General features: G+C 34.8%; 1 non-coding gene across 1 annotated transcript; it reads left to right on the forward strand.

The window, feature by feature from the left end:
* Nucleotides 1-1,111: 1,111 nt before the first annotated feature.
* Nucleotides 1,112-1,185, forward strand: Trnap-ugg (transfer RNA proline (anticodon UGG)). The gene has a single exon. It is a non-coding gene; the product is annotated as a tRNA-Pro (tRNA).
* The last annotated feature ends 9,082 nt before the right edge of the window (nucleotides 1,186-10,267 follow it).

Below are 10,267 nucleotides of genomic sequence, written 5' to 3' on the forward strand. Positions count from 1 at the left end.
CAGTAATATAGTACAGTTTTTTTTTCTGTCTTGTTTGTTCCCTATCCTTCTTGCTTTCTATCAGATAAAACACATTCTTCATCTAAAAGCTAATGCTAAGTGAAGTTAGCCAACCCCCCCCCCAAAGTACCAAACGTTTTCTTTAATATAAGGAGGCTGACTCATAGTGGGGTAGGGAGCGGGAGCATAGGAGGAATAGATGAATTCTAGATAGGGCAGAGAGGTTAAAGGGAAAGGGAGGGGGCAGGGGATTAGCAAGGATGGTGGAATGTGATGGACATCATTATCCAAAGTACATGTATGAAGACACTAATTGGGTGTCAACATATTTTATATACAAACAGAGATATGGGAATTTGTGGTATATATGTGTAATAAGAATTGTAATGCAAAAAAACTAAGTATATGTATAAAGACATGAATTGGTGTGAACATACTTTATATACAAAGTTATGAAAAATTATCCTGTATATAAGAATTGTAATGCATTCAGCTGTTATGTATTTAAAAAAATAAAATCAATTAAAAAACCCAAATATATCATTTTCAGCTCCTGGTTGGTGAAAAAGCATTTTTACTCAATAAATATCTTAATAATATTTCTCAGAATGTGTGCAACCAGGAGACATTTGCTATAGTTTGTAACACTTTCCTCACTTTGATTGGTAGAAATAATCCAAAAAAATTAAATGAGGTATGTGTTATTTGATTTAAAATCAATGTTTCTTTCTTAATGATGTGTTAGTGATGTTGTATCAATATTTTAATAGATAAATATCCAAATCTCGGGACAATTTGCCTATGCAATACATGAATATGTTAACCTATTAAATATAGATAAACTATATTGAAAATAATATATGTGTATAGTAATATAATTATTCATACAATTTCTAAAGTAATCAATATGACGTATGGAAAATTCAATATGCATCATAATCAGTTTATATCAAAGTATCATGTGTAAGAGAATCTTAATCTTTCTTTACCTGCCTCATTTTAATAAATCTAGTGTCATTCTTCTAGGCACTGATCATTCAGTGTAAGACAGCATTCTCAGGGGGAGAAAAAGTTTCCATCAAATATTGCCATATAAAACACAAACATGGGTTGTGGGTATAGCTCAATTGGTAGAGTGCTTGCCTTGGATGCAAAAGGCCCTGGGTTCAATCCCCAGCACCGCAAAACAACAACAACAAAAACCTCACAAACATATTTAGATTCTCTGTGATGGTCAAAATCCAGTGGTTCCTTCTAAACTGATTGAAGGGAGATTTTAATCATGGAAGTAACAATTCCACTAGTTTGAAAGATTACTGTTCTTAGAAAAAATTAAATTGGAAAAAAAATTAATTATTGATAATGATGGAATTTTTTCTTTCTCTCTGTGTGTGTATATATATATATATATATATGCCTTCCACTGCTGTTGTGTAGTTAAAAAGTAAATAATTAAATAAATAATTTAAAAATTAGTGAATTAAATATATGTATTTAAAAATATATAAATTAAATATATATTTAATTCACTAATTTTTAAATTATTTATTTAATTATTTATTTTTTAACTACACAACAGCAGTGGAAAGCATTACAATTCTTATTACATATATCAGGCACAATTTTTTATATCTCTGTATATAAAGTATGTTCATGCCAATTTATGCCTTTATACATGTACTTTGTTGTTTTTTTTTCTTTTGCATTAGAATTCAAAACACATATATAACACATATATAACACAATTTTTGTATCTCTGTTTGTATATAAAGTATGTTGATACCCACTTACATCTTCATAAACTTACTTTGAATAATGATGTCCATCACATTCTACCATCCTTGATAATCCCCTACTCTATCCCTCTCCCTCCCACTCCACAGTTTAGCTATTATGAATGTGCTGCTATAAACATTGATGTGGCTGTGTCCCTGTACTATGATGTTTTTTAGTCTTTTGGGTGTAGTCTGAGGAGAGGAATAGCTGGGCCAAATGGTGGTTCCATTCCCAGTTTTCCAAGGAATCTCCATATTGCTTTCCAAATTGACTGAACCAATTTGCAGTCCCACCAGAAATGTATGAGTGAACATTTTTCCCCACATCCTCGTCAACACTTATTGTTGCTTGTCTTCATAATAGCTGCCATTCTGACTAGAGTAAGATGATATATTGGAGTAGTTTTGATTTTCATTTCTCTAATTGCTAGAGATAATGAGTATTTTTAATATATTTTTTAATTGATTGTATATCCTCTTCTGAGAAGTGTCTGTTCAAGTCTTTAACCCATTTGTTAATTGGGTTATTTGTTTTTTTGGTGCTTAGCTTTTTGAATTCTTCATATACCTTAGAGATTAGTGCTCTGTCTGATGTGTGAGAGTTAAAAATTTTCTCCCAGGATATCGGCTCTCTGTTCACTTCACAGATTGTTTCTTTTGCTGAGAAGAAACTTTTTAGTTTGATTCCATCCCACTTATTGATTCTTGGTTTTAATTCTTGCACTACAAGAGTCTTATTAAGGAAATTGGGGCCTAATCCCACGTGATGAAGATTAGGTTCTACTTTTGCTTCTATTAAATGCAGAGTCTCTGGTTTAATTCCTAGATCCTTGATCCATTTTGAATTAAGTTTTGTGCATGGTGAAAGATAGGGATTTAATTTCATTTTGTTGCATATGGATTTTCAGTTTCGCCAGCACTATTTGTTGAAGATGCTATCTTTTCTCCAGTGCACGTTTTTGGCACTTTTGTCTAATACAAGATAATTGTAATTGTGTGGGTTAGTCTCTGTGTCCTCTATTCTGTATCATTGTTCTACCAGTCTGTTTTTGGTGCCAATACCATGCTGTTTTTGTTCTATTGCTCTGTAGTATAGTAACATTATAGCAATGCCACCTGCTTCACTCTTCCTACTTAGGATTGCTTTAGCTATTCTGGGTCTCTTATTTTTCCAGATGAGTTTCATAATTGATTTTTCTATTTCTATGAGGAATGCCATTGGGATTTTGATCAGAATTGCATTAAATATGTATAGTGCTTTTTGTATTATGGTCATTTTGATAATATTAATTCTGCCTATCCAAGAGCAAGGTCTTCCATCTTCTAAGGACGTCTTTGATTTCTTTCTTTAGGGTTCTCTAGTTTTCATTGCATAGACCTTTCACCTCTTTTGTTGATTCCCAAGTATCTTTTTTTTTTGAGGATATTGTGAATGGTGTAGTTTTTCTCATTTCTTTATCAGAGGCTTTGTCACTGATATACAGAAATGCCTTTGATTTATGGGTGTTGATTTTTAATCCTTCTACTTTGCTGAATTCATTTACTAGTTCTAGAAGTTTTCTGGTGGAGTTTTTTTTGGGGGGGTCTTCTAGGTATAGAATAATATCATCAGCAAATAGTGCTAATTTAACTTCTTCTTTTCCTATCTATATCCCTTTAATTTCTTTCATTTGTCTGATTGCCCTGGCCAGTGTTTCAAGAACTATGTTGAATAGAAGTGGTGAAAGAGGGCATCTCTGTCTTGTTCCAGTTTTTAGAGGGAATGCCTTCAGTTTTTCTCTGTTTAGAATGATGTTGGCCTGAGGCTTAGTGTAGATAGCCTTTAGGATGTTGAGATATGTTCCTGTTATCCCTAGTTTTTCTAGTGTTTTGAACATAAAGGGGTGCTGTATTTTGTCAAATGCTTTTTCTGCGTCTACTGAGATGATCATATGATTCTTATCTTTAAGGTGAATTACATTTATTGATTTCTGTATGTTGAACCAACCTTGCATCCCTGGGATGAATCCCACTTGATCATGGTGCACATCTTTTTGATATGTTTTTGTATTCAATTTGCCAGGATTTTGTTGAGAATTTTTGCATCAATGTTCATTAGAGATATTGGTCTGAAGTTTTCTTTCTTTGAAGTGTCTTTGTCTGGTTTTGGAATCAGGGTGATATTGGCCTCATAGAATGAGTTGGGAAGTGCTCCCTCTTTTTCTATTCCCTGAAATAAATTGAAGAGTGTTGGTATTAATTCTTCTTTAAAGGTCTTGTAGAACTCAGCTGTGTATCCATCTGGTCCTGGGCTTTTCTTGGTTAGTAAGCTTTTGATGGCTTCTTCTATTTCCTCATTTAATATTGGTCTGTTTAATTTGTGTATATCTTCCTGACTCAATCTGGGCAGATCATATGACTTAAGGAATTTATCAGTGCCTTCAATGTCTTCTATTTTATTGGAGTATAAAGTTTTAAAATACTTTTAAATTACCTTCTGTATTTCTGTAGTGTGTATTGTGATATTGCTTTTTTCATCACATATGCTGGTAATTTGAGTTCTCTCTCTCCTTCTCTTCATTAGTGTGGCTAAGGGTCTGTCAATTTTATTTACTTTTTTCAAAGAACCAACTTTTAGTTTTGTCAATTTTTTTCAAATGTTACTTTTTTTCAATTTCATTGACTTCAACTCTAATATTAATTTATTTCTTGCCTTCTGCTTTTGCTGCTGATTTGTTCTTGTATCTAGGGCTTTGAGATGTAGTGTGAGGTCATTTATTTGTTGACTTTTTCTGTTTTTTTTTTTGAGAGACAGAGTTTTTAATATTTATTTTTTAGTTTTTGGTGGACACAACATCTTTATATTATTTTATGTGGTGCTGGTGCTGAGGATCAAACCCAGTACCCTGAGCATGCCAGGCGAGTGTGCTACCACTTGAGCCACATCCACAGCCCCCTTTTTCTTGTTTTAAGGCATGAGCTCCATGCAATGAATTTTCCTCTTAGTACTGCTTTCATAGTGTCCCAGAGATTTCGATATGTTGTGTCTGTGTTCTCATTTACTTTTTATTTTATTTTTTTATTTTTTTTGCCCTTTTTAATGTTTTATTCACTCAAATTACTCAATACAGTTTCACTCTATAGGTTCTTAATCAAGAAAATGATAATTCTTAATGCTAGGTACTATAATAGACATAATCAATTCACAGCAAACAATTCTAGATTAATTAATTATGAGCATTGCAAACACACTTAATCATGACAGGCTAATGACAGATATTCCCTCTGCATGCTAAGTTCAAGTGTCAGATCAAAAGTCTCAAGCCTTAGGCTTTAAGTCCAGCAGATGCATACTCACTCAGACCACCGTGATCAGGTCCAGAACCAAGGCAGACTTCTCCTGGGATGGGCCTGATGGATGGCTGAGGAGGTGGTCCTAGGGAGAAGTTGTGGCTCTTACCAGGGTCAAGATGTGGCTGTAGATCTCATTTACTTTTTAATCTCCTCCTTGATGTCTTCTATAACCCACTGTTCATTCAGTAGCATATTGTTCAGTCTCCATGTGATGCAGAAATTTTTATTTTTTATTTTGTTGTTGATTTTCAGTTTCATTCCATTATGATCTGATAAAATTCATATTAGTATCTCTATTTTCTTGTATTTGCTAAGAGTTGCTTTGTGGCATATTATATAGTCTATTTTAGAGAAGGATCCATGTGCTGCTGAGAAGAAAGTGTATCCACTTGATGCCAATTGAAATATTCTATACATGACAGTTACGTCTAAGTTATTAATTCTATTATTGAGCTCTATAGTTTCTTTCTTCAACTTTTGTTTGGAAGATCTATCCAGTGGTGAAAGAGGTGTGTTAAAGTCTCCCAAGATTATTGCTTTGTGGTCAATTTGACTTTTGAACTTGAGAAGAGTTTGTTTGATGTACATAGTTGCACCATTTGTGTGTGTGTGTGTGTGTGTGTGTGTGTGTGTGTGTGTGTGTGTATGTTATGTCTTGTTTGGTGTATGGTTCCCTTGAGAAGTATGTAATGTCCATCTTTATCCCTTTTAATTAACTTTGGCTTGAAGTCTGCTTTATTTGATATGAGGATGGAAACCCCTGCTTGCATCCACTGTCCATGTGAGTGGTATGATTTTTCCCAACCTTTCACCTTCAGTCTTTGTATGTCTTTTCCTATCAAATGAGTCTCCTGTAGGCAGCATATTGTTGAATCTTTTTTTAAAAATCCAATCTGCTAGCCTATTTCTTTTGATTGGTGACTTTAAGCCATTAACATTTAGGGTTACTATTGAGACATGGTTTGTATTTCCAGCCATATTTGTTTTTTGTTATTTAACTTGGCTTGGTTTTCCTCTTTGATTAGTTTATTCTTTAGTGTACTACCTCCCTCTGCTGGTTTTCATTGTTGTTTTTCAATTCCTCTTCATGAAATATTTTGCCAAGAATGTCTTGTAGTGCCAGTTTTCCAGCTATAAATTCTTTTAACTTTTGTTTATCATGGAAGGTTTTTATTTTATCTTCCAATCTGAAGCTTAATTTTGCTGGATATAAGATTCTTGGTTGGCACCCATTATCTTCCAGGGCTTGAAATATGTTGTTCCAGGATCTTCTAGCTTTCAGTGTCTGTGTTGAAAAATCTGCCATTATCCTAATTAGTTTACCCCTACATGTAATTTGATTACTTTCTCTTGTGGCTTTTAATATTCTCTTCTTATTCTGTATGTTGGGCATTTTCACTATAATATGTCTTGGAGTGGACCTGTTGTGATTTTGCACATTTGGCATCCTGTAGGCTTCTTGAAGTTGGATTTCTGTTTTATCCGTCATGTCTGGAAACTTTTCTGATATTATTTCATTGAACAGATTGCTCAATCCTTTGATTTGGACCTCTATGCCTTCCTCTATCCCAATAACACTTAATTTGGTCTTTTTATGCTATCCCATATTTCTTGGATGTTCTGCTTGTGGTTTCTTATCATTTTCGCTGTGTTGTTTATGTTATTTTTAAGATAATATACTTTATATTCATTGTCTGATGTCCTATCTTCTAAGCGGTCTACTCTGTTGGTGTTGCTCTCGTTTGAGATTTTAATTTAGTTTATTATTTCTTTCATTTCAAAGATTTCTGTTTTTTTTTTAATTTTTTTTTTGTTTTTTGTATAACCTCTATCTCCCTGTTGAGGTGATCTTTTGCTTCTTGGATTTGTTTATGTAGCTTATTGTCAAAGTGATCTTTCACTGCCTGTATTTGTTCTCTAATGTCTTCTTTGAGATCTGAAAACATTTTAATCATGTATATCCTTAAATCTTTGTCTGTAATTTTATTTTTTGCTATAGCTGCCAATGCTTCTAATGATGTGTTGTCTTGAATTGTTTGTGGTATTTTCTTTCCTTGTCTTTTCATGTTGCTCACATTTCTTTCTTTCCAGCTCTGTGGGACTGGTGTGTTACTGTTTTTACCCTATAGGTTTGTAGTGCTCTTGTATAATTCCAAGATCCCTCCTTTGTGGGAAAGGACAATGTTAATAGGTCCCAATATCAACAGTACATCACCCAATATCAACAGTAAATTATTGTTATTAAGACATTTATAGTTAGTCTCAATGTCCAGAAATGTTGGATTCAATTATTATTTAAAATATAATCAGTAGTTTCATAAAAGGTGTACAGTTTCTGGTGGTGGACAGTGAACTCAGGGTTGGGGATAGGATGATATGCTAAGGGGGAAAGATGTGAGGTAATGGGGTTAATATAACTTAGGAAATTTGGAGGATAACTTCAATGAAGAGGGTTAGTAGCAGGGGAATAGACAGGAAATAATTTGGGGTAGACAAGTATGTCAGAGGACAGTAGAGTACATAAAAAGAAACACACATATGTATTTAGAAAAATACATGATGTTAAACTAGAAAAATTTGGAGGGTGAAAGAGGAAGAAAGAGGAGAAGGAAAGAAAGGTAAAGAAAGAAAGAAAAAATAGAGAGAAGAAAAGAAAAAAGAAGAAGAAAAAAGAGGGTGCTTATGCAATTCCTCTATATTGTATTAATCAGGTGACTCAGTTCTCAAAGTTCTATCTCATGTAAAGTTCTTGGTTTCACATATGTTGGGGTTGTGAGGGCCAGAAGATAGAAGGGTAGAGGAAAAAGAAGGAAAAAACAATACTCTTAGAATTCCGTTTCTTTCCTGCTTCTCTTCCAGTAGGTGGAGTTGTCAATTTTAAGCTGGAGTCTGTCCTCAGGGTGGGGTAGGTAACCAGGGTGAGAAGACTTGAGGCCCTTCTCCTGCATGGAGCTTCCCCATTGTTCCTGGCCTCTCTGTTTTGCCCCAAGTTTTAGACTCCTCCCCTCTCTTGCTTATCAGGTCCCAACTGCAGGACCTGTCACCCTCAGGCTCCCACCAGATGGGAAGTGCCCTGGTCGCACTGGGCTCCTGTTCAGCTGAGAGAGGTTTTGTGCTGAGTAGTCACTGTGTCAAGTAATCACAGCTGGAGAGGGAGGGAGGGGGAGGAAGTTGGAAACCAGGTACCTGTTCAAATGGAGATCTGTGCTGATAGCCATGCCCACCAAAAAATGGCAAGAAAGGTTTTCCAAGATTGAGTCCGTCTACTTCCAGTGCTGGAATGTCTGGTGAGGTGCGGAAAGCTGGGATAGCTTTATGTTGTGGCTAGATTGCAGCCATGTGACCTGCATGAGAGCAGAGCACAGCTGATTAAGTGATTCTGCTACGCTGATTGAGAGCCATAAGTGCACTGAAACCGTGGGCTTTGGATCTGGAGTCCGAAGTCTTACTGGAACACAGAGGCTCTGATTTCTGCGCAGGTGGTCGCAGCTCTGATGGATTCTGTGAAAGTCCGCTGTATAGGGGTCCTGTTGCATGCTCTGAGATGTTGTATTCCGTCTAGGTGAGACCTTGTAGAGATACCACCTGACTGCTTCCTTCTTGATGTATATTTAGCAAACAATCCCACAGAAACATCAGTTCAGAACTCCTCTGGTTCCAAGAACAGACGCAAGCCTGTGGAGGAAAAATAAGGGTGATAGAGGCAGATTTGTTTATTTTATCCTCCTCAGTAATTATTTTTCTATTTAAACTGGAAAATTTGCATAAATATATTTTATGTCAAGTTAGCATCAGTTTCATCAATACTTAGGAATCAAGTGGAAATTTTAGAAGCCCATGTGATAACTTTCCCTCTGCTTATTCAGTAGAATTTTCCATGAGGCAGCCAAGATAGTGAGTATAAAATGACCTTATACTACAAATAGCATTTTCCAAGGTGTAAGCTGAAATCTACACACAGGGTGCAAACAACATCCTGTTAGGATTTTTCTCCCCCTCGCCTCATGGAAGTGTATACATTTAAATTCTGTACATGGGAGCTACTCTTGGATTTCATATGCTTCTGTTGGCCTGAAAGTTTTGATTCATTGACACATCCATACCCAATAAAGCACTGTTTTATATTCTAAGAAGAAATACCTCTTTCCATTATTTTGTTTGCAGAAAACTATTTAAGAGTTCCACTATCCCAGCATTTCTACTTCATGAAAAATGTTCTTTGTGTTATTTATAAATCTAACCATTAGAATGCCATGAAAACCTCATTTCTTATTCTTTCCATTTCTGTTACTGTTGTTTCTGAAACAATTGTATCTTACTATTTTGTAAAATATTCTTTATTTTGGAGGACTGTGGGAAAAATTTCATAAAAAGGAAGTTCTATACAAAGGAAACTTGGAATAGAATCACCATTTAACCCACTTATTCCATTCCTCAGTTTATACTCAAAGGATTCAAAATAAGCATACTATAATGACACAGCCACATCAATGTAAGAGCAGCTCAAAGAACAATGGCTAAACTATGGAACAGTTGCCCTTCAACAGATGAATAGATAAAGAAAACATGGTATATATACACAATGGAATATTACTAAGCCTTAAAGAAGAATGAAGTTATGATATTTTCCAGTAAATGGATGGAACTGGAGTCTATCATGCTAAGTGAAATAAGCCAATCCCAAAGACCCAAAGGCCGAATGTTTTCTCTGATATGTGGATGCCAATTCACAAAGGTGGGGGGAGAATCTATGAAAGAATAGAGGTATTTTGTTTTAGAGAGAGGGGAATGAAGGGAAGGGAGGAGGTATGGGGGTAAGAATGATAGTAGAATGAATCAGATACAACAAATTTTCCTTTAAAATGACTTGAAAAACACCATCTCATAAAATTACAATGATAGATTTTTTTTTATCTTTTTATTGGGTCTTTTCTTACTGAGTAGTAGGATAAGTAATGATAGTTTAAACATTATTAAACATATATAAAATGTACTTTATTAATGCCTTTGTTAAAAGTATGTGAATCCATATTTGTCTGAAATGTAATTATCTGGGAATGTATTTTTGTATTCATTCATTGACGTGTACAAAGTATTGTGGCAGAAAGAGTACTGGACTTGTATATGTGGGACATTGAATCTGAACCAATGGGTTATAT

Source organism: Ictidomys tridecemlineatus, chromosome 1, assembly GCF_052094955.1.
Source record: "Ictidomys tridecemlineatus isolate mIctTri1 chromosome 1, mIctTri1.hap1, whole genome shotgun sequence".
Taxonomy (NCBI): Eukaryota; Metazoa; Chordata; class Mammalia; order Rodentia; family Sciuridae; genus Ictidomys; species Ictidomys tridecemlineatus.